The 27,873-nt window shown below is 33.0% G+C and overlaps 1 protein-coding gene across 1 annotated transcript in view; it reads right to left on the bottom strand.

Moving 5' to 3' along the window:
* Positions 1 to 27,873, bottom strand: part of LOC114338513 (plexin-B) — a 462,796-nt gene that overhangs the window by 135,738 nt on the left and 299,185 nt on the right. The gene's annotated exons all lie outside the window — the stretch shown is intronic.

The raw sequence follows: 27,873 nt of genomic DNA, 5'->3' as shown, positions 1-27,873 counted from the left end.
TGTTTTTGTCTACAGATTTTCTGAAATCCTCACTTATATACTCGTAGAGACGACACTGATTTTGTATGGGCAATGGAATGGAACATACATAGGAACATAGCTTGGAAATGGATCAATTATTTAAATTCATTCTATCTTATTGTCACACTGTTGGGGAATGTGTACAGTTCAGAAATATGCATAGGGTTACTGTCGACATTTCAGTTGAAAATATAAAAATACTAGCACGGTAGAGACTAATATAAAGAAATAAATTTACGACAAATATATATTATATGGATCTTATTATAGTCCAGAGAAATAAGGATTTTCTTAGGGACACTCAAATATCCAGGTAGCTGACTACTTTTTTAGTTATTGTAGACCTATAGGAAGAAAACCTGCCTGTTTCCTGCCTAGAGTTCGCGTCCGTTTCTTAATTATTAACAATTTAGTGCAAAAAACGCGATTCTTTCGATTTTTTGCACTCCATTAAAAAGCTAAACAGTTGACATAAAATTAAAAAATTTGATTTTTTATAACATTAAAAAAGCTTCAAAATACCGATTTTTGAATGTTAAAAGTCAATTTGTTGCTCCGCAAATTGCAAAATAAATGAAAACCGATATTTGTTAATAACTTTTACTAAATTTAACTTATAATTTTAGGGTTTCACCCAAAGTTGGGTATTTTGGTACTTAACAAACCCTCAAAATTTGAGACCGATGCATTAATAAGTTTAAAAGTTATTCTATTTGTTTATCCCAGAGACTTTTATTTTGCAATAACATAAGACAAAAAATAATGAATATTTATGGCAATTCTACGCATGCCAAATGAAAGTAGAAGAGTGATAGTATCAAAATGTAATGAAAAAAGATAAAAAATTAATTAATATAGTCAAAAATCCTAATGCCAAATTTTTGAAATTTTGTAGTTTATAAACATTTAGAATACTTTAAAAATATTGTCCGTAGAAAAAATCATTTGGAGCTTGCAATTTCGAAGAAAAAAAAATTGTACAGATATAAAACTATTTTTTCCTTACGGGATATTTCACGGATGTCAATGTCACAAAATTTAAGTTTTGTATACAAAGTTTACGTATGTTTAAATGTTACGTATGTCTTTAATTCGCTTTCAAATACACACAACCAAACTTATATTATGGAATTACCATGTATTTCAAAGCAATATTTATTTCTTTTGAAAAAACTCTTTATTGTTGCGAAGAATAAAGGTTTTTATTGAAAATAAACAAATCGATAAGACAATCAGATAGTACAGCTCGGTACGGTATACACATATATGTCCAAAAGTTTGGAATATTGGAATATTTCGTCTTTTTATTGATTTTTATATATAAACTTTTCTGAATAGTTAAACATAATTTTGTTTCAATTCTTAACAATACTAAATAAATCTCAAAACTAGATAAACGATATGAGAAAAAAATTATTTATTCTCTTGGAGTGAAAAACTTAGAAAGTACAACTTACATTTAAAAATAAATTAGTAAAGAAAAAAATAATTTTTAATAAAACTAATAATTAGTATTTCCTCCATTGGCCTGTATGCATGCCTGTAGGCGATTTGGCATGCTGCCGATTAACTGGTCGAGCTGGGCTTGCGGAATTCTCTCCCATTCTTCACGAGCAGCATCTTTCAGTTCGCTAAGTGTAATAGGGGGATTGTTTCGCTTTTTGATGCGTGTCTTGAGAATGTCCCAAGCATGTTCAATAACGTTCATATCGGGGAAATTCGAGGGCCACTGTAATGTAGATGTTCCTTCTTCTTCCAGAAAATTTTGTACTGCTGCTGTTCGATGAGGAGGTGCGTTGTCATGCATAAATACAAATTCATCACCTACTGCCCCTCGGAATAGACGTACGACAGGATTTAAAACTTCCTAGATGTACACAGCACCAGTGACACTTCTCCCCAGAACCAGCAGTGGCGTCCGTGTACCACTCATAATACCACTCCAAACCATAATACTGCCACCTTCAAACGGGACACGCGGTTGGGCTGTTTCTAGTCGGGCTTGTCGTCCTGGGGCCCTCCAAACCAGTGTTCTTCGCGAATCAGATACCAAGCCAATTTTTGACTCATCAGAGAACATCACGTTATTCCAGTTAGGACCATGTTGCACCATTTCTCTGGCCCATTGCAACCTTACTATTTTGTGTTGGTAGGTTAGTTTAGAAACATGTAAGGGCCTTCTACGATACAAATTTACCGCATTTAGTCGGCGTGTTATTGTTTGCCGTGAAATATTCAGTCCTTGCAGCCTAGAAATTTCTTAGGATATACCACTTGTGAATTCCAGCCGATTTCTTCGAGCTATCAATGTTATCTGCCGATCTTGTGCTGCTGTTGTACATCGACTTCTACCACTTCTGGGACGATCCTTGACGTCATTTGTCTCTTGGATTTTTTTTTTAATTTTAGATACAGCACTCTGAGTAACATCAACAATATTCGCGATATCACTTTGACTAAAACCCTGTTGCAATAAAGCAATTACTCTAGATCTGTCAAAGTGAGATATCACGTTTCTAGGCATTTTTAAACTGCTCAATTGAAATTTAAACACAGACTGAAATAATGTGTAAATACGATAATCAGTTGAATGTGACCAAAACGGGCAAAATGATACAAAAACGATTCAAAGTTTTTATCATTTTCATGTAAAAACGCTCTAAAATGAATATCAACAACAGTTTTGAAACCACCATAGGCGTAGGTATATTATTTGTACGTATTCCAAACTTTTGGACATGTGTGTAGGTTATTTGCTTGAATTGCAAATTGAACGAAAATAAATAAACTAACTTTTGCGTCCAAAAACGAAAATATGCCTCATGTGGGGTTATAGAACTTACAACGGGGAAAGATATTGGTCTTGTGGAGAAAGTAATGTTCTCAGTGGGCGCATAGCTGTACGCATAGCTATGCGTAACACAGGGCGTTCTGTCCAAAACCTATGGTAGGTAACAGGAACTAGGAAAGCCTAAAAATAAACCAAGGGAAAGTCGCCAAAAAGTAATAACGGCTAGCCCCGATCGTTTAATTATCCAATCAGCTGGAAAACATCCAACCATCTCTCACCTGCAGCTTCAAAGGCAGCTTTTGGAAGCTACAGGTGATACTTTTTCAGTTGAAACGATAAGAAGAGTTCGTGCCAAGAACTATACAGTAGGAGACAGTTATGAGTTCCCGAGTTATCTAGGCAGCACAAGATTGATCGCCTAAATTGGTGTCTTGGCCACCAAAACTAGAACATTGGGAATTGACAAAATATGCTATTTTCAGAAAAAGTCAGGATTGGTGTAAAATCAGATGACCCACGAAATCGTGTACTTAGAGGTCGAAGAAGACAAGCAAGAACGAAAACTGCCAGATCTGTTCCCAAATATACAGGGTGTATCATTAAGAATGTCCAGTCTCTGAGTTGTAGATTGTAGACCTCAAAATATTAAGATTTAACCCCAATCACTTAAATAAAATATGGCTCCTTACTGAGTTACAGGGTGTTTTATTTAAACATTTAAAAATTAGCATATAAAAATAGCCTTATCATACTTGGCAGAGAGTGTGGGTACTATACAACCTATTAAACTGTGATAAATAAACGTTTCTAGCTACCACCAGAGGCGTACGACAGGGGACAGTGAATGGTTGACCCTTCCCCAATTCTACGCCACTGGGGGAATTACTATTTTAGTGCAATTTTTCGATTCTCCAACACTTTCTATGTAAATAGTATACTACGCTAAAATCATTAGTTTTCGAGATATTTGAAGTTAAATATGAAACGGCACAGTTATTTTGATGAATTTATGAAATGATTAGTATTTAAAAACTATGTGTACCCAGTACGAAAAAATAATAATTTCCCCAGTGGCGTAGAATTTGGGAAGGGTCAACCATTCACTATCCCCCATCGTACGCCTCTGGTAGTAACTAGAAACGTTTATTTATCACAATTTAATAGGGTGTATAGTAGCCACACTTTCTGCCAAGTATGATAAGGATACGTCAAATAGTTTTAAAGCACTGGGTAAAAACAGTTTTTAAATTTTTAAACAAAACACCCTGTAACTCAGTAAGGAGCCATATTTTATTTAAGTGATTTGGGTTCAATCTTAATATCTTGAGGTCTAGAATCGACAACTCAGAGATTGGACATTCTTAATGATACACCCTGTACAAGGGGAAGTATAATGTTCTGCAGAGTAATTGTGATCCGTAAAAAACTCCTTTAATTTTCATCCAATCAACTTCAACTGCTCACAGGTATGTTGATAACCTGTAGTTTGGCTCTGGAGAGATGCAACAGGAGACAATTTAAGTTTCATGCGTGATAATGGACCTCCACATACCATTAGAGTGACTAGAGACATCATTGAAGCAGAAGGTATCCCTTGTTTGAAGTGGACTGCTTGCTCACCCGAGCTTAACCCGATAGAATATTTGTGGGATATGCTTAACACGTTGACGGACACTGCGTCAAATGTATAAGCAAGTGTTGTGACACTAGATGTATTTTGCAAAGTAGAATAGGGAAACATGCAACGTTTATAGACGTTGTGTGACATTACATCAATGGAAATTACATGTCTATAGACGTTCTGTCCGTCAACGTGTTAAAAGAAAAATTAGAGCTCGCCGGGATAATCCACAAAACACCTCACGGCCTAGTATAAGCTGCTGCTCTTGAAGAATGGAACAACCTACCACAACAAAATGTTGAAATTTGATTAGGAGCGTGCCCACGCAAACTGAAGCTTGCATAGGACTAGAGGTGATAACACTGACTACCAAAAAAATATAAAAAAAATAAATAAAAATAATTTAAACATTATTAGTTTTACATTGAAATTTTTTATTCTATTTACTTTAAAACAACTAGTTTCAATTTGTTCGTTACTTACTTTATTGTTTTATTTAATTGTTACGTATTTGTTAGTAAATTGCTTTGAAATAAATTATGTTTGACTTCGTGTGTTCGTTTTTTTTAAATTCATACGAAATAATAAGAAATATCAGATGATTCCATATAAGTTTCGTTGTGTGTAGAGGTGACCCTAAGGAGGGGACAGAACAAGGTCTATAAAATTAATTTTCGGAGAATATTGCACTGGTACCATTTTGGGAAAGCGTAACCGAAACAATTAAATGAATTTAAAATAAATTTCCGTCCTGACCTAATCCAGTGCATATCTGCCTATATCCGATGTCTAGATTAACAGCGGGAACTCATTATCAAAGGTTATTAAAAACGGAGATTTCTAATTTGAATAATTTAGATGAACCTAACTCAAACTTTATGAAATTAACACAAGCAATAAAACGTCCATTTAGAATAAATAACTGATGATAACGATGAGTTGGAACTACAGGGTGTCCTGACAATTTAAACCGTTTTACGACCTTTAATCAGGCGAGATGCAGCAGTTATTAAATACAGGTTTCCTTTGTTATGGGAACCTTTAAACTTACAAAATAAGAACAAAGTAAAAAGAAAAAAACTTTAAAATATAGTTTTTTTCATTTCTTATCTTCGTGCAATACTAAACTTTTTCTATTATTAACTCTCGATATTAAGTAAATAAAAACTATTTTATTGAAACTTCTTTTAGTTAAAATGGTATACAGTTAAAAAAGTAGCCTCTATTGCCTAAGTTTTTCTTATTGTATAGTCATTCCACGCTATCTTTTCCCATGTATTATTCACGAATTACTTTTTGTACAAGATCTCTTTTTAAATCACAGAAACTAGTATCGCAAAATTAAGCCGCTTTTCCATAGAAATTACAATAAGTTAAACAAGGATAAACATTACGGAATGTCTTTGATAGCTTATGAATTTTGACGTTTTTTTAATGGAAGTGACAGTTTATTGGTTTATTTGCATTTATTGTTTATACGGTTTTATAAACCAATAAATTATTATTTATTTATCAATAAAGTTCGATGATTTGGTTTTATATTTATTAAAAATAAATGTAATACATATTTCAGTTAAATAAAGCAAAATTTGCAGCAATTCTGAATTTTGGGTCCCCAGACAGACACGAATATTAGTATGTAATATCATAGTGTTGATAACTCAATTGGTGAAAAATTTGCATTTGTATCACTGTTTTCCCAAAGGTGCGATATATTAAAAGTATTAATTATTTTTTTATGTAATTCACTCGATAGTTTTGTATTTCTCAACCTTAGGTAGATAATATTAAATCTTCTTAAGAATAACAACTTTGTTGTTGTGACTTTTTTTTTAATTTATTTATTACCGATCTATATTTGTCTTTATAATAGTAATAGTCTGTATGGTGTTCAAATTGTTTAATTTTGAGCCCCATCAATCTCCTCGATAGTGAAAAAAGATTAAATACTTCAATAAAATAACTTTATAAAATACGTTCACGGGATAATAACCATTTCCTAATTATAACCACTGACAGTCTGACAGTATGTATCGTATCTACACATCAACAGACGTTTCACTTTATGTTATGATTTAACTTGTTTGGAGATGAATCGTGACGCATGGGAAAAGTTAGAGTGGAAGAACTATAACGAATTTTATTAATGTAAAATTATTAAGTTAATAACTGTTCTCCAAATGTTAATGAAAAAAACATTGTATTTTTAATAAAAAGAGTATGTGCCGATTTGGAAACAGTATGCATAAACTTTAAATTATTATCAAATCATCACAACGCAAACTTTAGAAAAATCTACGCAAACATGAAACAGAAGTATACATGGCTCATCGATTTCCAACAGGCTTTGGACAACATAAATTAATATACATACCTTCTCCTCCTAAGTGCCTTCTCTATTGAAGTTGGCGATCAATATGACCAATTTCTCTCTGTTCTGGGCTTGAACTAAGTCATTCCCTTATTGTGTGGGTCCAATCTCTGACGTTTCGGATCCAGGATTTTTTCTTTCTTCCTATACCCCTTTTACCTTCGATCTTGCCTTCTATTCTAATATTCCTGGAGCTGCTCAAATTCCCTATGGCGCATTATGTGTCTTAGATATGACGTCTTTCTAATTTTGATTGTATTGACCAGATGAGGACGTGTGTTCATTATTTCCAGTACTTCTTCATTCGTAGCTCTGCTGGTCCAGCTTATTCTTAGCATTCGGCGATACATCTACATTTCGAATGAATTCAGTTTGTTGACGTCATACTGTTTTAATGTCCAGGTCTCACAGTCATATAGTAATAGAGACCACATATAACACTTTAGTGTTCTCAATCTTATTGTGACTGATAGCTTGGGGTTACAGAGCATTTTACGCATATTCATGAAACCAGACCTTGCTATTTCAATACGTCTTCGAATTTCTTTGAGTGGTCTAGCTGACTATTTAGCTTTCTGCCCAGATATATGAAGCTTTGGGAACTCTGAAGGATGATACCATTTATTTGTATGTAGGGTGTAATTTGTTCATGGGGGTTCTTATGGAATTTTGGTTTTGAAAAAGTTAATGTTCAAGCCCAGCCTGTGACTATCTTCTGATAATATGCTCATCAATATTTTAGTTGGTCTTCTGTTTCCGCTAATACTACGGTGTCATCAGCATATCTTACATTATTAATGATGACTCCATTTACTCTGGCACCTTCAGGGCGATCTTCAAGAGAAGCTCTGATGATATATTCGGCATAGACATTAAATAATAGAGGGGACAGAATGCACCCTTGACGCACTCCTCGTTCTATGTTTATGTAATTGGTGTTTCCGTTGTCTGTTCGAACGCATCCTGTGTGGTTCCAGTAAGGTGGTTCCAATATACACACAACAATTAGTATTAAAAGAAATATGGAAATACTAGCAAAGTTAATAAGAATAACAATGAAGGACTGACTCATCAGCAATAGTTAAAACAACCAACAAACAATAAATTTCAGAGAGTCAAGGAATGTTATACATTTTCTTGTATCGTTTCTTGTACGTACATTTGTGCCCTGTATGACACTATGCAAGTTCTTGTATCGAAAATTGTGTGTAATTCGGCACGTGATTGGTCGAAATTTTGTTTGTCACCCTGTGTCACGTTACATTGGTATGGTAGTACTGCGTCTACAGCTGATTTTAAGGATTTTACAAAATTTATAAACTTTTAAAAACTTATAAATTTAACATTTTAATGTTAACCAGAATTTTTACGTTGACTGTTTGAGGTTGATTATTTGTTTTTTTATTTTGTTTTGATATTTGTGCTAAAATATTTGCATTAGAATTATCTTCAGTTTAATCCAAATTAGGAACTACCTATTGTATTTTCCTCTATTAAAAAATTATGCAACATGAAATCCAAAGTTATAGTTTGAACTTTTACTAGGAGCTAAATATTTATATGGTTATTAGTAGAACAGTAGTCCATATATTAAGTATCAATAAAAGATTTATAAATAATACCTAAAAAAAACACAAATAAATTCATCAAGACATACTATGATCCCATTTTCAGCCGCCATTATGACATTTTAGATTTAGATTTTAGATGTTTTACCAGCAGGTTTTACGTTTTTGATCTTTGCGCAGAAATTGGCGCAGTTCTTGTACAAGAATCTGTGCCTGACACAAATTCTTGTATCGTTTCTGATATCGTTTCTTGTATCTGTGTATGACACTATGCATTTTTTTGACATATCAGAAACGATATCAGAAACGATACAAGAAAATGCATAGTGTCATACAGCCTTGGGGTTGTATTGGAAATATCACGACTACTTAATGATAAAAACCTAAGTCAAAATTTTTTATAGAGCAACAATAATTAGACCCGTGATAGCATATGGAGAAGATGTAATGTGGAAATAATGTAAGAAAAATTAAGAATAATTAAAAGATAATTTATGAGAACAATACACGGCTCAATAAAAACAGAATAAGGATAATGTAGAAGACTGATAAACCATGAAATAATAAATATAACCGAAGAGGAAGATATAGTAAAATTGATTAAAGCACAAAGACTGAGATGGTTTGAAGTGAAAATGATGAATATGAAGGAGGACGAAAATAAGATGGAAATACCAACTACTAGAGGATATACCAAATAAAAATTGCAAACTGATGAGATGAGATTCAGAGCCGGAGAGGGCGGAAAAAGATAGTAGACAAAGCAAAAAACATAATAATCTTTTGAGAAATAGAAAGAGTTATCTAAAATATATTGTGTGGAAGAGGCTAATATTAAGATCTATATTTTAAGTGGTTTTTTTTCCTTTTTTGTGTATTCTCCTCTGTTCTCTTTGCCAAAACTTGTTTGTTGTTTCTGTGTTATTTTAAAATGTTCTATAATAAATGAATAAACTGAAAATATTTACTGTTAAAACCAATGTAATGTTTTTAAAGCGATACATCGAGCTGTTGTACATAATTTACACTGTCGATTGTTTTCCGGAATGTATATCCCCAGAGCATATCTCGAAAACCGTTAACAGTCAAAACTCAATAACCTTTTTAAAAGACAACAAAAATTTGTATCGGTATCAGAATTATGTAAAATCGCTTCCATTAGCGATCGAACATGGTAACTAAAATAAGGCTTTATTTATTAGTAATTAGGTATATAGTAAAAAAACAGAAAGTGTTAAAAAACAAGAAAAAAAGTAAAAAGTGCGAATAAAATTGTAGGATATCTGAAATGTTTATCAGAAATGTAACAAAAGTGTCTTAATCATAATAAATCCAAGCAAAAAAATTAATGGAGATAATAAAGGGATAGGAGCATAACCCATAACCCAGTTTCACACTAATAGGGCTGTTTCACATTATAATAATTTTGAACATGCGAGGGTTTTCTCGTGCGGTAGTTTTGACGCACTTGTCCTTTTCACACAATAAGAATTGAGTCGCACGAAGATATTTTGCTGTGTTGTTTTGTATATTAGTTTTATTTACACTTTGTGGCTGAGGTAGGTACATGATACGATGTCTGATATGTATCATTACGATGTATCATTACAAATGGGTATGTTTTGTTCATACTTTTGTCCTAATGTACTGTAATGCGTATTTAATTCATTTGCAATTTCTATTTTGTCAGTTATTATTAAGTTATTTGTGGGATCTTGGAGTCGTGTACCCTATAAAACTAAATATAATTTCGTAGAATAAAAGGTATAGTTATATTATATGGAGCGAAATCAAATTATAGCGTTGTGGTTACTTTATCGTCTAAGAGAGAGAAATAAGAGGAACCGAATTCATTGGGTCCATCCTATGAACGCAAAAAGATATGATTTATATATTTTTATATTCACACATGTTGATGGAACACCCTCTATACTCAACGTTTATTGCAACTATGTAAAATAAAGTTTATTATAATATACATACTTAGCAGTTTTAATTACTGTTGTTATCAGTAACATATAATTAATTTTTCTGTACTTACCAAATGTGTTTTTTTCTTTCACCTAATTCGTCAAATTCACTGTTAAGTGCAAAAGAACAGGTCTCGCTTCAATCTGAGACATATAATATAAAATATATGCACCTACTTCAAACAGCCACAAAGTGTAAATGAAAATAATGTACCAAACAACCAATGAAACTCCCTGCATGCGACTGAACGACAGTATCATATGAAAGGTCATAATGGTATATCATATGAAATAGTAAGTCCCCTATGCTACTGGGTTCGTAAAGACGGCACGGCTGCCGTCTGTAGTTGTTGTAGCAAGGGACGGCATAAACACGGCGACTTCACCGAACGTTCCAACCACCGTCTAGTAAGAAAGGTTCCATATGATTACATGAGCCACCATTGGAATGTCGTCGTGCGTTCTAACCCTCGCACGTTTAAATTCTTATAGTGTGAAAGAGCGCATAATTTGAACGTGCGGTCGTTAGAACGCACGATGACATTCCAATAGTGGCTCGAGCAATCTCTTGGTAACTTTCACATTACACGGTGGTTGAAACGTTCGGTGAAGTCGCCCTGTAATATGAAAGTTATCATGGGATTGCTTGAGCCACCCTTCTAATGTCATCGTGCGTTCTAGCGATCGCACGTTCAAATTCTTAGTGTGTGAAACCGGGGTTACACAATCTCTTCATAGACTTTCGACAGGCATATGATAGCGTAGAAAGAAGCCAAGTATGGAATGCCATGACGGAGTTCTCAATACCAAAGAAACTCATTCTAATGACCAAAGTCTGTATGGAGGGTGGAATATCTAAAATACGTGTAAATAATAAACTGTCTGGCAGCTTTGAAATCAACAGTGGGCTCAAACAGGGTGATGCGTTATCTCCACTACTTTTTAACCTTGTATTAGAGGTCTAAATAAAAAATTGCTATCGGTTCAAGGTCCCAAGTTATTACTAGCATACGCAGATGACATTGATCTCGTTGGAAACGCCCTCCTATCCATAAAAGACATTTTCAACAAGGTGGAAGGAGCAACAAGTGAATTAGGGAAGATTAATGAAGAGAAGACGAAATATATGTGTATAAATAGAACGACACGAAGAGACAGGATAGGATAAATTTTACGGTCAACACCTTCAATTTCAAAAGAATACAACGTTTTAATTATCTGAGGGCCCTAATCACAGCTGCCAACGATGTTACTGAAGAAATAAAAGACAGAATCCAATCGGCAAATCGCTGTCTACTCGCACTGGATAAGCTTGTAAAATAAAAAAATCTTACAAGAAGTTCAAAGATCAAAATCTATAAATCCATGTCAGACCTGTACTATATGGATGGGAAACGTGGACCATGATCAAAGCAAACAAAAAATACTTCGGACCTCACCACGACATCACCACAAACCAGAATAGGATCAGAACCAATATCGAATTACAAGCACGCTACAATGACGCCGATATTGTCCAAGAAATTAAATCACAGCGACTATTTAAGATGGGCAGGCTACATGCACAGACTTCATAACGAGAGACTTGTAAGACTGGTATAGGAAGAGATTCCTACAGACAAAAGATCACTCGGACGGCGGATAATGCGATGGAGATGGAGAGATAACATCCAAGAAGATCTCCGGAAAATGAACATTTCTAGGTTGATGGAAGACCGAATAAATTGAAAAAAAGTTGTACAGTCAGCCACGACCCACCCAGAGCTGTAGCGCTACGTGATGATGATGAAAAAAAATTAATATTATATTCATTTTATTTTTACTGCTAAATTGTTATTATTAACATTATTTCATTATCCTTTATATTTGAAAATCGTGATATGAATCTCAGTACAAGGAATTTTGTTTCTTTTTAGTAGGTGGAATAACCGGGGGTGATGCGCGACAAATTTCCTCCTTGGGCGTCAAACCCTCGTGACGACCTGTCGAATTTGAGGATAAGTATTGTAGGTACTTACAGATTACAGGATTTTGCGTGTGTAGGTGCCTCTTTCTACTTCCTTTTCTTGTGGAGGTGAAATTATACACTGCACTAATTTTTATTTGATGTAATGATTTATTATTTTGAATATGAGAACTATGAAAATCACTTATAAACTTAACAAAACTACTTTGCTCTTGTACTACTTAATTGAGAGAGAATGAGAACTTACTTTTAGATGAGAACTTAACTTACAAACGGTGAAAAGTGCTGAGAGCGAGAGAGCGGGCGGCGTGGCGTTACTTACTTCCAACTTTTGGAGAGGCCGGAAGTGGAAGTGATTTTTCGAAAGTAAGTGGAAATGCGATTTTTTGAGGAATTGGAAGTTTTGGAAGTGTGGCCTTTGACAACATAAATATTCAGACATTTATAATTCTATGGTTGGTTTCCCAACATTTAGTATGTTTGACAACACTCGTATAGTGTAACTATTTTTCGTACGCCAATGGTTAAAGTATTCTAATTTTCAAGTGCAATAGAACTCCGTCCAGATTTAACACTGTTGTTTAATTGTTTAATCAATTGTGTCAGTGAAGGGATTGATCAAGTCGCCACTAAAGCTCTGGTCGGGTTAAGATAGTATTAGCGTCGCGTCAACTTAATTAATTCCCCTCCCCACCCTCCCCCTTGTAAAAAACGCAACTACACTTGGATGAGGAAATAACACTCATTGGAACACAAACATTCAAGGGAATATAGATAAAGCTGGGGAATGGTGAATTTTCCGCTGGAATTAAGTTGTGGAAATGCGGGAAATTTTATGGATCATTTGTTGACGCGTATGGAGGGACGCTTCTTTTTTTATGTTGTCTTTTAGACAACTGTGAAAATTACAGGGCCGTAACTCCCATTGAGGCAACCGGGGCAGTGCCCCAGGGCCCACGTTTGATTGGCCATTCATAGATTGTAATGAGGTCAAATAAACTTTTTAAAGTAGGTTCAGTCAAGTTCTATTTCGAGTTTCCCGATTGTAATAAGTAAACGTCATATTAATTCTAACAACTTCAATGGTCGATTTTAACCTGTTTCACCTGCACCATTTAAAAAAATTTTGTCTCAAAATTTCTCCATGAAGTCACCTCATTTTCACTGCTTTCAAACCACAAAGCAGCTCCGTCTTTTAGATGGATTCTTATAATTTCTTTGTAGTCTTCGAAGTTCTGCAATATGTTGGAATTTGTTTTTTAAAATTTTAATGAAAGGTACTGGATGTCGTTTTCTTATATACCCGCCAAATTGGATTCTGCTCTCATTAGAGCTGTATATAATTACTTCTCGGCAGTCTTTTTGACATTCTCCTATCTCCTTCAATTTTTCTTCCACTTTTTCCATATCGAATTTTAACGCATTCTCGAATTTTTCTTCCACCTTTTCAATTTTCTGTATGTTGTCAGCAATCTGGTTTACCTTTTCCTGCATTTTCTCTACATAAACCTTCATATTTTTCCAACTCCCAACAAACAGTATCGTTCGTTGGGAGGCACAAGTTCTCATACCAATCTGAAAGATGTTCCTCGAAAGTCACTCTAAAACTTCTCAATCCAACACGCTGGGCTAAAAGATTTGATGCAGTCAATATATTGGAAACACAGATTTTGCGATGTTTTGAAGTGCCTTTCAAGTCTAGTTCTGACAAATAACAAAAGAAATGAAAGAGACGAGGCAACACAACTGAAAAAAGAAACTAGAATCATTCAAATTTGTTTTGTTACTAGTTGTGTAAAATAAAACCTTTGAATACCTCAACATAGTCTCGAAAACACTGCAATCAAAATCTTTGGACATTTTAACAGCTTACAGTTTACTTGAAGAGAGTCTCTTAAAACTAACTGAAATGAGAGGACAATTTGAAACCTTCTTTGAAGAGGCTTCAAATATGAGTCAACGTTGGGGAATACCAGTAGGGTTCGCTCCAAAAATAATGCAGAAGACGAAAAAACATTTCGATGAACTGTGCGAAGATGAAAGACTTCAATATCCCAAGTAATACTTTAACTTTAGAGTAACCGTGTTTTACACAATGATTGACACATTATGCCATCAGCTAGATACTCGGTTTCAAAGAATAAAAGCAGTGTTAGATACGTACCAAATTTTTCAACCTGATTTTATTTTGAATGCAAACGAAGAAGACCTTCAAAACGAAGCAATCAACTTCGTAAAACGTTTTCCAGATGATTCTAGATGAAATTCCAGATGGGGGGTAAACCCCCGAGACCCACGGTAGGGGCCCCCAGATAACGTTTGCCCCGGGGCTCCCAACATCGTACTTACGGCCCTGGAAAATTACTCTTAATAAATTAAATAAATTAGAAAATATAACAAACAGCGTAATTAAAGGGGACTAAAGTGCAATAAATATTTCATCTAATGGAAATAATTCAGAAGATTATATCTAAATGTTGACACCAATGTTGAAAATAATTAATTTAAGGATACAAGCCAATACAGAAAAATGAATGGAGAGTTATTGGAGGAGAATAAGGTTTCCTCCCTTCCTTCTCCGATTCAACGGTCTTGGGCTTTACCAGTTTACAGTTTTTAGTTTGCTGTTCAACGCAATGCAATAGTATATACTTACCTAATAACGGAAAATTCCAACAAACGATACAGGCAAATAAAAGCTTGAAGGTACTTCAAAGAAACTAAAAAACTGGAAAGAGTTAAATAATCAAATTAAAAACAAAACACGGTGAAATAATAAATAGCAGTTAAAAACTGGAACAAGACTAACGATTCTACTACATGCATTAAAAGGAGATAAAACTGACCTAGAAAATTGCTAATTGCTAAAAATAGGCTAATGACTAACGAACAATTAGCCTATAAGACATATTACATACAAACTCTTCAAAAGCATCATACCAACAAGATTGGATAAAAAACTAGTACTTGTACCAAACCACAGAGCAAACGGAAATTCGATCAAAGTTTGGCACCAACGACCACCTGCAAACGATAAAAACAGTCATTTAAAAATCCATAGAATACAACAGACCTCCAGTATTAGTGTTTATAGATTTCCCCAAAGCGTTTGACTTGGTAAAACTAAATAGTTTCAGCATTAAATGAAAGTCGCATTGATGGCTGTTATTCCAGATTAGTGTACAATATTTATAAAAATGTGACAAACGTAATAAAGTTACACGAAAACAGTAACGAAATTAAAATTCAAAGAGGTGTCAGACAACGTGACACACTATCACAAAAGGTTTTCTATAACTGCCCTAGGATGTGCTTTTAAACCCATGAGGGGTTATAAAGGGATATGTGTCTACGTTGAAAGACTGTACCACTTGAGTTATGCTGATGATACAGTTTTGATAGGAGATGGTCTAGCTAGGTGAAATCAACACCATGTTAGAAGAACTGGAAAGAGCCTGCAGAGAGGAGTGCAATTAGAACGAAAACATGCATTGTTTCGGAAAAATTCAAACAAGCTTACATTTTTCTAAAACTGTTTTTGTTAGTTTATATGCATGTTAAAGTAAAAAGTTCTACTCGCAGATTTGACCGCTCATTGTTTATTAATTGTTTAAACAATAACAATTGTTTTGTATAAATAATTTCAAAATATAGTTGAATTCATCATTTTACTTTGATCAAATATGTTACTATTTTGTTTTTGATTATGCTGAATCTGAATATGGCATTACAAATTGAAAATTCTTATATAGAAGCTCTTATACAGTATGTCTGCGTAGCTAGGAACCACATCGAAAACTTTTTTATTATCAATTTTACGAAAATTAGTTATTCTTCATAAATGCTCTGGATAGTCCAAAATCTAAAACTCAACCATTAGATATCAAATTCTATCAATTTTATAAGAGTTATGACTTATCAAAAATATGAATTCCGTTAAAGAGTAAAGTACCTTTATATTCCAGAATATTAAAAAAAATGCTATTAGGAAAAGTTGTTTGAAATTAAAAACGATGTTTTAATATACAATTAAATTATTCTAATAAAAAAAATTTCAATTTTTTCTCAAATTACGGATACCATCATCATTTTATTACAATTAGGTATGATATCTATTTTATTATCAATTTTACGAAAAACAGTTATTCTTCGTAAAATGCTCTACCTGGTCTAAAATCTAAGAGACAACCATCAGATATCAAACTTTTTCAATTTTATACGAGGTATGCAAAAAATATAAATTTTTCTTAAGAGTTAAGTGCCTTTATTATTCACAATATTTTAATTAGAAGGATGCAATTGAACACTGAAACATATTTTTTAATTAGAAATAACTTTCCTTAATAACAATTTTCGATATTGTGAAATATAAAGGTACATTACTCTTGAGTGAAATTCATATTTTTTGGCATACCTCGTATAAAATTAATAAAATTTGATATTTGATGGTTGCATCTTAGATTATATACGATGGAGAGTATTTTATAAAGAATAGCTTTTTTTCGTAAAACTGATAACAAAAAAGTTATCAATAGGTTCCAAGTTACGCAGACATACTGTATAAGAGTTAAAAAAAATTTTTTGTTGAACATTTATTATTGTTGAAGCTTATTATTAAATGTATTTTAGGTAAGTTTTGCAGAAAAAAGTTTTGATCACTTTGTATAAACATTTTTTTAGCTGGTAATTTTCGGTTTTTGTATTACATTTTTGTTATCTTTTTTAATTTTTTCAAAAAGAAATAATTTATTTCATTTCTAAAGTAAAATTATTTAGTACATTTTAAAGATTACATCCTAAGCTCTAAAAAAGCATCTATAAAATTGTACTAAATCTGTTCAAACTTGAGTAATACGTAATACCGTCTTAAAGTGGTGGTAATTCTGTAAAATTAGGAAGTTTTCAAAAATTACATTTTTTGACACGTCCTATCATTTGAATTAAATTTATTTTAATTAAAATTAATTAAAATGAAAGTTGTGTAAAATTGAGAGTTTTATAAGAAAAATTGTATTAGTTACACATTTTCAAAATTCATGTAAGTCTTACATTCCGCCCACATCGTACTTATGCCCATATATTTTATTTCTTTTTATTATAACCATAAGATAGCTTAATTATTCTTCTTTCATGTCCAATTTGTAAAATTTCATTTGATCCATTAGTTGAAGAATTACAATAAAATAACTCAATTGTACCCGTGTTGAGCTGCCCCCCCCCCCACTTGCAAAAATTAAAAAACAAATAGCCCTGATTTATGAGCTTTCATATTCCGCAAATTAAAAATTTTGAGCTGGTTCCACTGAGCAGGAATTTAATATTTTAGTGGGGAGGCTGACTCAGCCCTCCCCCACTACTGAAAAATAGGGATATTGAATCGATTTTTGCGGCAGAATTACGAGCTATTTATGAGCTCTTGAAATTATATAGTTTCGATTTTTGAGCTCATCCCCTTCACCACCAAACAACCCTTTAATTGATTTTACTTAAGAGAAACATGCTGAAAAAAATTAAAATATATCGTATCACGGATATTATTCCAATAGCTTCTATATTCTAAGAATAAACTCTTAAATCATGCGCATTTCGATTATTGAGCTACAACCTCTTCGCAAGAAAACCACCCCAATTTCCGGGCTTAAGAGAAAGTTGTACTTAAAATGCATTAAATTAATTATTTCGCGACTAAATATCGTTTAATAATTTATGAGCTCCCAAAATACGCGCCATTAGGTCATTAAATTGCAATTTCTTTTGTATAGTGCAATCACTGAAGATAAAAATCAACTATCACAGTAATTCTACTGTGTTTTAACATTACTGTGTCATTAACAATGAAAATTAGACAAATCGTTTGCTTTAGAAAGGATCAAAAGTTTTTGTCACTAGTCAACTTTATCTGGTAATTATTGTAAACTAGTAATTATTATAAAGAGTCGTTACGTTCCGCCAAATGGTTAGTATTTGTCGAACTGATGTTCTACTATTAACTACTATTTTAATTAGTGAAAATGCAGTGTTATATTTGTGATGTTCGAGTTCGTGCTAGAGGTTTTCGTCGAGTTGAGAACTTTGATAATCTTCCACCAAGATTTCAGGAGATTGCATTGGATCGCCGCATGAACAACAATCTACCAGAAGCCAATTTTGATATTGGGATTGTGATTCACATAAACTGCTACAGATACATCATTGAAGAAATTGAACATGGTAATGATGACAATGTGAATGCTTGTAGATTCAAGTGTGTATTACAAAGAAATAATTTATGTTTTGTATGTGATAGAGCTAGAAATCTTGAATTGTTAAATTGAAACGAATCTATTCATGTAAGTTTTATTGAATTTGAGTGACATTATATTTTCCATAAGATGTGTGCGGTGTCCTTTTTTAAATTGTTGCTGGGCACGAGGTTCGTCATTTATTTTGTTTTAGGGAGATTTATTTTTAAACCGATTTCTCTGCAGGCTCTTTCCAGTTCTTCTAACATGGTGTTGATTTCACCTAGCTAGACCATCTCCTATCAAAACTGTATCATCAGCATAACTCAAGTGGTGCAGTCTTTCAACGTAGACACATATCCCTTTATAATCCCTCACGGGTTTTAAAAGCACATCCTAGGGCAGTTATAGAAAACTTTTTTGTGATAGCGTGTCACGTTGTCTGACACCTCTTTGAATTTTAATTTCGTTACTGTTTTCGTCTAACTTTATTAGAAAGACGAAGTAGAACCTGTTGATAAATACATATACCTTGGACACGAAATTAGAACAGGCAAGGACAACCAAACAGGTGAGGTATCATGAAGAATATCTTATGGATGGGCAGCACATGGAGCTGATAAAAACGGATTTACAGACGGCAACATACCGATTAATCTGAAATGGAAAGTCTTCGATCCTTGTGTTCTACCCAGAATGATCTACGGAGCGGAAACACAGTCCCTAACAAAAAAAAAATGCTTCAAAACTAGGAATAATAGCACAAAGAAGGATGGAGCCTTCAATGATAGGAGTAACAAAAATAAAAGACAAGACCAGCAACGAAGAACTACTAAACACAACCAGTGATGTTGTAGAAAGAGTTTGCAGATTGAAATGGAGATGGGCTGGCCACGTGGCAAGGATAAAGGATGGAAGGTGGACACACAAATTAATTGAATGGAGACCAAGAACAGATAAACAAAACAGAGGAAGACCACCTACATGATGGCAACGTGATGTGCGAAAGATGACAAAAAATTGGATCCATCCTGCACTCTGGATACAAACAGAGAGGAATACGTCCTGCAGTGGACTAAAAACGGGCTGATGATGATACGAATGGATGCATTTATCATTTCATTTAAAGTTGTAGCTGATGAGCCAAAAATAGCGAATTGTGCGTAATACATTCTTTTGGGTTTTTTTTTCACTTTTTACACCAAAAAACACATTTTTAGAGTTTTCTATACAAAATTAGATTTATTTGGACATTGGTACCATATTACTGATTAAATGGGATAATATCTTATATAGTTTTTGAAAACTTCGTATTTTTATGAAGGATCTGGATTTTTAATAAGTATAACTGTACAAACAACTTGTATAACTTTGGATGTATATATTTAGGTTATTGGTTTTTCTCTCCAAAATCTCGAATGCTCCTCAATCCTTTTCTATTCGGAAAATAATTTGACAAGTTAATCCATAAACTTTCTACTTGATAATAGTTTCTTTGGTTCTACACCGAAACTCGTATAACTCTGAGCTTCTTCTGATTGACCCACATACGAAGTAGAAGTCCAGTAAACATTGCTCGAGCTGAACTTTGTGAAATAATTACGGTTTCCAGTCAATAGGGTAAATTATGCATCGTATTTAATACTTGATGCCAGACCATTTTGATTTTACACCACCTAACTTTAAACTTCCCCCATTTAATTGATTCTATTAATCTCAGAAGCATAGACGTCCCTCAAAAAAGTAAACACAAAGGTAAAGTAAAGAAAAAATAAATAGAGTTCAGTGGAGAGATTCAAGTATAGTCCTGAAAGAAACAGATAGTAAAAAGAGAAAAATCAAAGAAGCAGCTCTAATTATGCTTAGGGGTCGCCAAGTTCTTGAAAATTTCAAGATCTTGTCTTCATTTAAAGACAAGATCAAGACAAGAAGTAATTTTAGATTTCAAGACAAGACAAGAAATTGTATGTCAATACCAAGATTTCTTGTCAAAAAATCAAGAAATCTTGAAATATCTTGACTAGGCAATAATCAAAACTCTAAAACGTATTTATTTGTAAAACCGATAACATAAAATAACGTATTTTAATGTATTGAACATTTTTTTGCTAAAACGATTTACAAAAATGTAAATCACGTAAATGTAACATACATTTTTAAATCGGAATTGATAAGCCATAAATTAAGGCAGATAACACTTCTTATGGAGTCAACGTCTAGCCGATTCTAGCCTTTCTGCAGGTACAGATGTTGCCGGCGTTCCGAGAAAATCCTTGGCCATTTTCGATAATGACGGGTAGACATTTTCGTGTCTTCTCTACCAATCAAGTATATTCTCAGCATTTTCTGACCAAGGCTCATTAAGTATTTTTCGGCTCTGGTATTGGATTCTGTAGGTCATTCTGGGATTTATTAGGTCGTGTTAGCACGCAACGCAATAAAAAGGTGGCCGGGGAATCACCGGACCAGGCAATCAAGAAATTTCAAGATCTTGAAATTTCTTGATTCAAGACAAGACAAAGATGTCAACAAAAGGTCAAGACAAGATTTTTTTTAAATTTCTTGATTTTTTCTCAAGACAAGACAAGAAGTTGTCATCAAGACAAGAATTCTTGTCTTGTCGACCCCTAATTATGCTAAATAAAACCAATTGTGTCGCAAATTTCTCGGTAGAATGCAGTAGAATGTGGCTACCCATATTAAAAGAGGAAGTCAATAGAAAGAAAATACCACGATTAGTAAGTCAATAACGTATCGAGGATAGTACATATTTTATATTTAGGTAGTCATCGTTGACCGAAGATGGTTGATTGGGTCCTCGGGTAGAGTTTCACCATGTTCCCAGAGGTTTAATCCTTTAACATCGGCGTTTAGCCATTTTAAATTTATTTCAACATAATGTAGATTTATTTATAATCACAACCATTGTTTGGTTCTGGGGCTATTTTGCAAGTATTCAAATCACTGATGATGGACCGATAGGTTTGAAAACGTTCTGATGAACTCATTTTATTGAATCCATTGGGATTCTAAAAATTTTTAGTAAATATACCTTTTACATAGAAGTGGTTTTTACTTCATGTTCCAGTTTGTTTAACTATAAGGTATACAGCCAATCCAGGGAACTACCCCTTTTTAGTTTATATTTTAGTATTATTGATATATCTATGTATTATTAATATTATTTATAATTTAAATATCATTTATATTAAAGTCAGAATTTGGTATTAGTTTTGAGAGTAAACTAATATAAGGCAAAATACTTAAGATGTCGGGATAGTATCACAAGGTTTTTTCCTGGTTTTTCCTCGTGATTTACTATGGAATCTCTAATGTGACAATTTTACTGTCACCGTTGCATGTGGTTGTCTTTTTAAAGACAGATCACATGCTATGATTTTTGTGGCGGATATTATAGAAGAATTTTTTACTAAGCAACAACGGCATCCGATGTGGAAGTCGAAACGTTAATAAAATCATTATTTTAGTTAATTGTGGCTTATTTCCCATTTAGAATAGTTGATTACAAAAATGCCACAAGGAAATAGCTTTAGAATAACATGAAAAAATAAAGATAAAGTTTATATGACCGATCATATTACCTGTATTCACGCCAATGGTGAATATAAAATTCTTAATTGTATGTCAAAAAATGTACAATAACTACGTCTTAAAACGCACCTAATTTCATTTGCATATCTCAACCAGTTTTAAAGCAATAAATAAATCGCCAGTTTGTAAGAAAAAATTCAACATCCCGTATCTCGAAAACGAAGCATTTGCGGACTAAAGTAAAGATTATAAAGTAAACTGTCATTATGTTTTCATGCAGAATTACCCCTTAAAGTTTGTCGCACTTATTTAGAAACACCCTAACCTTTAAAGTACCTAACTTTTTTATTATCCAACATAAGCGAATGGATCAAAAAACAGAATGTTAAGAAAACCTGAGGCTACAGTTGGGTTTTAATTTCAGTATTTTATAAATGCTAGAATATTCCACAGGGTAATGCGAACTTTGAGAAAAAACACAGTTTGATTCGTGCACCCGGTATGCAACGAAAATTTACCTGTTTAGCAACAATATTATTACAACGATATTGTTAAAGAATAAGGCTATACCATATTAAAAAATCACTTAAATCGGACAACAGGTTTAGGAAATTCGAGACATCAAAAATGACCAAATTTTTAAGTGGGCCGATTTTTATGCATGCAAGTTTATATAATTTTGCTTTATAATTACAAATGAAATGTTTACATTTGTATAACGGACTCCCGTGGTTGGGTAAATTGACTTTTCCATCCATTTCACGTGTCGTGGCGATTTTTCATTTTACTATAGAGAAAAATTAATACGTTACTATAAAAGCTTTCATATTACGAATTATAAGTTTTAAAATTTATTTATATTATCTTATGGTACAAATTGAAATTCATTGAACAAAATTAGATATATTAAAAGAAAGAAGAATCGTTACTGAATAATATATAAAGAATTAATTTATAATAAATATACAAATAAAATGATATTTAAAAGTCAGTAGTTTTTGAATCAATATTCATTTTAAAATAGAAGCAAATGATACATATTGATTAAATAATTAAAATGCATTAGGAATCAGAAAAATTAACAGCTTGAAAGCATTTCTGGGTCCCTAATTGCTTTTATAGTACAATATTAAAAATAATTTGATAACTGTTTGTAAATTGCGTATATTGAAATATGCATTTTCATTTTAATTAATAAATAACTGCCATTTTAAAAGAATGCACTTTTACATTATTGTGTTTAAACATGTACGAGTAGGTATTTAAGAATAAAACACTGAAAACTTTGGTTTTCAATACTTTCACAAAATTTATTATAAATTAATGTCACTACAGCGGTTTTGACAGAATGCCTTTTCAAGTGATGAATTTTTACTATGCGTCTATTTAGTCTAGCAGTTTAGACTGTATTGTCTTTAATTGGATAAGCTGAGGAGTGGGGAGCAGTCTGTCTCAAGTTGGTCATTCAGAATTATATCTGCATTGTTTAATTTATTAATTTCCATAGATTCTAATAATTATACCTTATGGCATTTATTTTGAATATGAACAATTTGAAATTTGCCTTAAAAGAATAATTATTATTTAGAAGGTTAAGTCCGTAAGTCTGTTCTTCTATTATTGAAAGCCTTTTTCTGTTCTGCTATACGCTTGTTAAAGGCCCTATCAGCCTGGCCGATATAAGTTTTTGGGCAGTCACAAACTTTGTAGTCAAAATAATATAAGTTAAAAATTCTTCAGTTCAGAAAGGCACTCTGCTGAAACAGCTGGAGTGACATTAATTTGTAATAAATTTTGTGGAAGTTTTGAAACGAAAGTTTTCAGTATTTTGTTGTTAGATGACATAAACTTCCATTAAGTAACAGTCGAATCTATTTATGTGGGTATTTACATATTTTAGAGCATACATTTGATTTTGTCAATTACTCTAAACAATTATTAACAACATAATATATGCAGCAGATGCAGATGACACCGTAATTATGGCAAGCTCTGCTGAACAACTCTAACTACATACTACTAAACAAAACAAACAGTTTCTGTGAAGAATATAGACTAAAAATGAATATAAAAAAAACCAAATACATAATTATAACTAAGAAAACAAACGTAAAAACAAGCATACATTTGGGAAATGTACCGATAGAAAGGGTTGTTAAATACAAATACCTAGGAACCTGGATTTCAGAGAAAAATTATCAAACAACAGAAATAAGGACCAGGATAGAAATAGCAAGAAATGCGTTTGTAAAAATGAAAACAGTTCTCTGCAACAAAGACTTTGGATTGAAACTGAGAGTATGTAAGAGCTTTGAGATGCTACGTGTTATCCATACTGCAATATGGACTTGAAAGCTGGGCATTGAAGCAAGAACACATAAATAAGCTACAGTCATTTGAAATGTGGTGTTACAGAAGGATGCTTAGAACAGCATGGACACAGAAGAAAACGAACACGGAAGTATTGCGAGGAATGGGTAAAGAATGCGAAATAATAAACACAATAAAAATAAGAAAGTTACAATATCTGGGCCACGTAATGAGGGGACAGAGATATGAAATGCTAAGATTGATAATACGGCGGAACGAGTATTGGAAGAAGGAGAGTGTCACGGTTGAAGAATTTAAGGGACTGGTTTAAAATGCAGTTCTATGTAACTCTTTAGAGTAGCGGTAGATAGTTATCAATTTAATCGTCAACTATAAGAAAATTGCAAAAAATTTCAACTTCTTGAATAAAAACATGTATCGTCCAATATGTTTTTCAGACTTACCCCAGAAGCAAGATGAAAATAAACTAAACACTACTTTATGTAATAAACTTTGATAACCTTTTCAAATCAATTTACAGAAAATCTGGCGATTGATTAAAATAGCTGGAGTGGCACACTTATATTACGCATATGGCAATTATTCACACTGAAACTGAGAGTGACATCCAAAGTTCCAAAGTACGATCGATTTATAGTTAGGACATTAAAGATTGCTGTTTTGTTATGAGTGTATCATAGTAATACGTTACAGCCGAAAACACTTACTATTTAAAGCTGTCTGCCGCTGAAAAATTATTTCCAAGAACAGAAGACTAAATTAGAATAAACATTTTTCAATCGGTAAGTTGAGTGCCTTATATATCGAGCGATGAATAATTAAAACAAGAAATTAATTTGGTTAATGACAGCAGCGCTACAGAAAACTTGCTTTAATTTTAAGTGAATTTACGAGAAAGGATCAAACATACATTTAAAATGTAAACACTACAGATAAAAGGTTTCCACGAATTAAACTATATACTAGTACATCTTTTGAATTTTTATGGAAACTCAACTTTAGGCAAAGTTAGACTTAAGTGTAGAAACACACAAGCCACTCTGCAGAGCTACTGGGTGCCGCCACAAAGTGGCTTGGAGAGGCGATTTTGTAGCGCCGATGACTAACATTGCGAAGTGGCTCGTGTGGAAGGGTTTGGTATCTAATGTAATCAGTGAGAAAAAATAGTCGCTTTGTTCATTTAACGATGGATTCAAACGAGGAAAGTCTCCTTTTAGTGCATCTACTAAGGCGTCGTAGCCAACGATTACTATCGATGCATCCGATTACAACATCGGGCAGATTATTAATTGGATGATACTATATGTATAATTAATAAGGAATTAAAAGCAGATGTTGAAGTACATACTTCAATTACTGTAGAATATCCAAAGGTATTTCAGTAGTTATATTAAAGAACATATTGAAAGACCCGATACAAACATGAGCTGTAGTCCTGGGTTCTTGTATCCCTTATAGCCGGTCTATTTTGAATTTCGATCAAAAACCTTCGGAATCAAAAGGCATGTTACGTGCTCACCGTGTAATCTCTCGTAAAAAAACTGCGACAGCTATAGAAGTTCGTCTAGAATGGTACTTTTAATTTACATAATAATTTACGGCTAAAAGCGGAAGCTAGCAGCGCTGCAGCGTGGCTCGTGTGTTTTTACACTTAAGCAGCTCTCGAGGGAGTCTGTATCTCGACTGTAACTGACTGAAGAATGAATAAAATGCAGGAATTGAACAGATTGAACATGTATATTACAGTGATCAACAAAACAAAACGAAAGGGTTAAGGATCAGAAAACATTGGAAAATTTGAATACTTCTATCCTGAGGTAGCAAAGGACAAAAGGACTCAACAGGAAGTAGCTATACCAATACGCAAGGAACTTCGAAAATGCGTAAAATTAATTTGACAATTAGGGAACAAATTAACAACTATTGGAGTATAAATGCAGTGAATGATGATGCATTGGTATTGGTTAGCGTTAAAGACGATAACTTAATCGAATTAATTGGCTTATAAAGGATTAATTAGGTTATTAGGAATAAAAAAAATAGGTTCTTTAAAGAGCGTACAGTGCAAAAAATTCCAATTTATATTAAATAATTAGTATGTACTCACAAGTCTCAACACCATGGAATTGACATACGCAACAAAAATATATAGTCTAAGAGCTAGTGAACCCTCCGACTAACGGTCGTCCTGTAAGGCTAGAAATTTTTCTAGTGATAATTCATAGCACACCAAGGCTAAAAACCATGACCTGGCAGGCCTCAGTGGTGCACGTGTATCTACCAGGTGAATCGAAAAGTGCAAATTTAGGGGGTAAAATAAACTTTCTCCTGTAAGGTTTAAATTTGAGTATGTGTTTAAGTAAGTCATTCAGAAGAAATGTGTACAATGACGGGCGATTCTGAAGAGCATAAGACCTTGCCAGGCGAGGGGAAAGATTAGGGGTTTTTCCTAAAATTATTCTTTTTGCATCGAACAATTTTTTTGGGTTTTTTGAATCATTTCAAATAGAAAACGTCTTTAGTGATTTTTCTCTAAGTTAATAGTTTTTGTTATATGAGCGATTGAAAATTTTGAAAATTGCGAAATCGGCAATTTTTAACCCTAAATCGGACATTTATCTAAAAATGTTGCCAAGATACGTAGATATTCTTTAAACATTGATTGATGAAATCCCGAAGAGTTTTTTGCAATAAAATTTCGAAAACCCCTTTGTTTTTTAATTGCTAATCAAGCAGGTGCGACACTGTAGTATAAGTGAGGACGTTTGAGTTTGCATAAATTCATTATCTCGAGAATGGGCAAATTTCAAGAGAAATCCTCAGACAGGTCGATTTTTATTTTTAAATTAGGACTTTTTGGCATATATATATATATATATATATATATATATATAACACTAGTGACGTCATCCATCTGAGCATGATGACGTAATCGATGATTTTTTTAAATGAGAGTAGGGGTTGTGTGATAGCTCATTTGAAAGTTTATTGAATTTTCTATTCACTAATATAAACATTAACATAATTATTTGTACAGGGTGTACAAAAAAATTTTTTTTATTAAATTAACTTTGATTAAATTTGACAAATAGAAGAAAAATTTTTTTTGTACACCCTGTATACTTATACATAAATAATTATGTTAATGTTTATATTACTGAATAGAGAATTAAATAACCTTTCAAATGAGCTATCACATAACCCCTACTCTTATTTACAAAAATCATCGATTACGTCATCACGCCCAGATGGATGACGTCACTAGTATTATATATATGCCAAAAAGTCCTAATTCAAAAATAAAAATCGACCTGTCTGAGGATTTCTCTTGAAATTTGCCCATTCTCGAGATAATGAATTTATGCACACTCAAACGTCCTCACTTATACTACAGTGTCGGCTTGATTAGCAATTAAAAAACAAAGAGGTTTTCGATATTTTATTGCAAAAAACTCTTCGGG

This window comes from Diabrotica virgifera, chromosome 10, assembly GCF_917563875.1.
Source record: "Diabrotica virgifera virgifera chromosome 10, PGI_DIABVI_V3a".
NCBI lineage: Eukaryota > Metazoa > Arthropoda > Insecta > Coleoptera > Chrysomelidae > Diabrotica > Diabrotica virgifera.
This window is presented reverse-complemented; position numbering and strand designations above follow the sequence as displayed.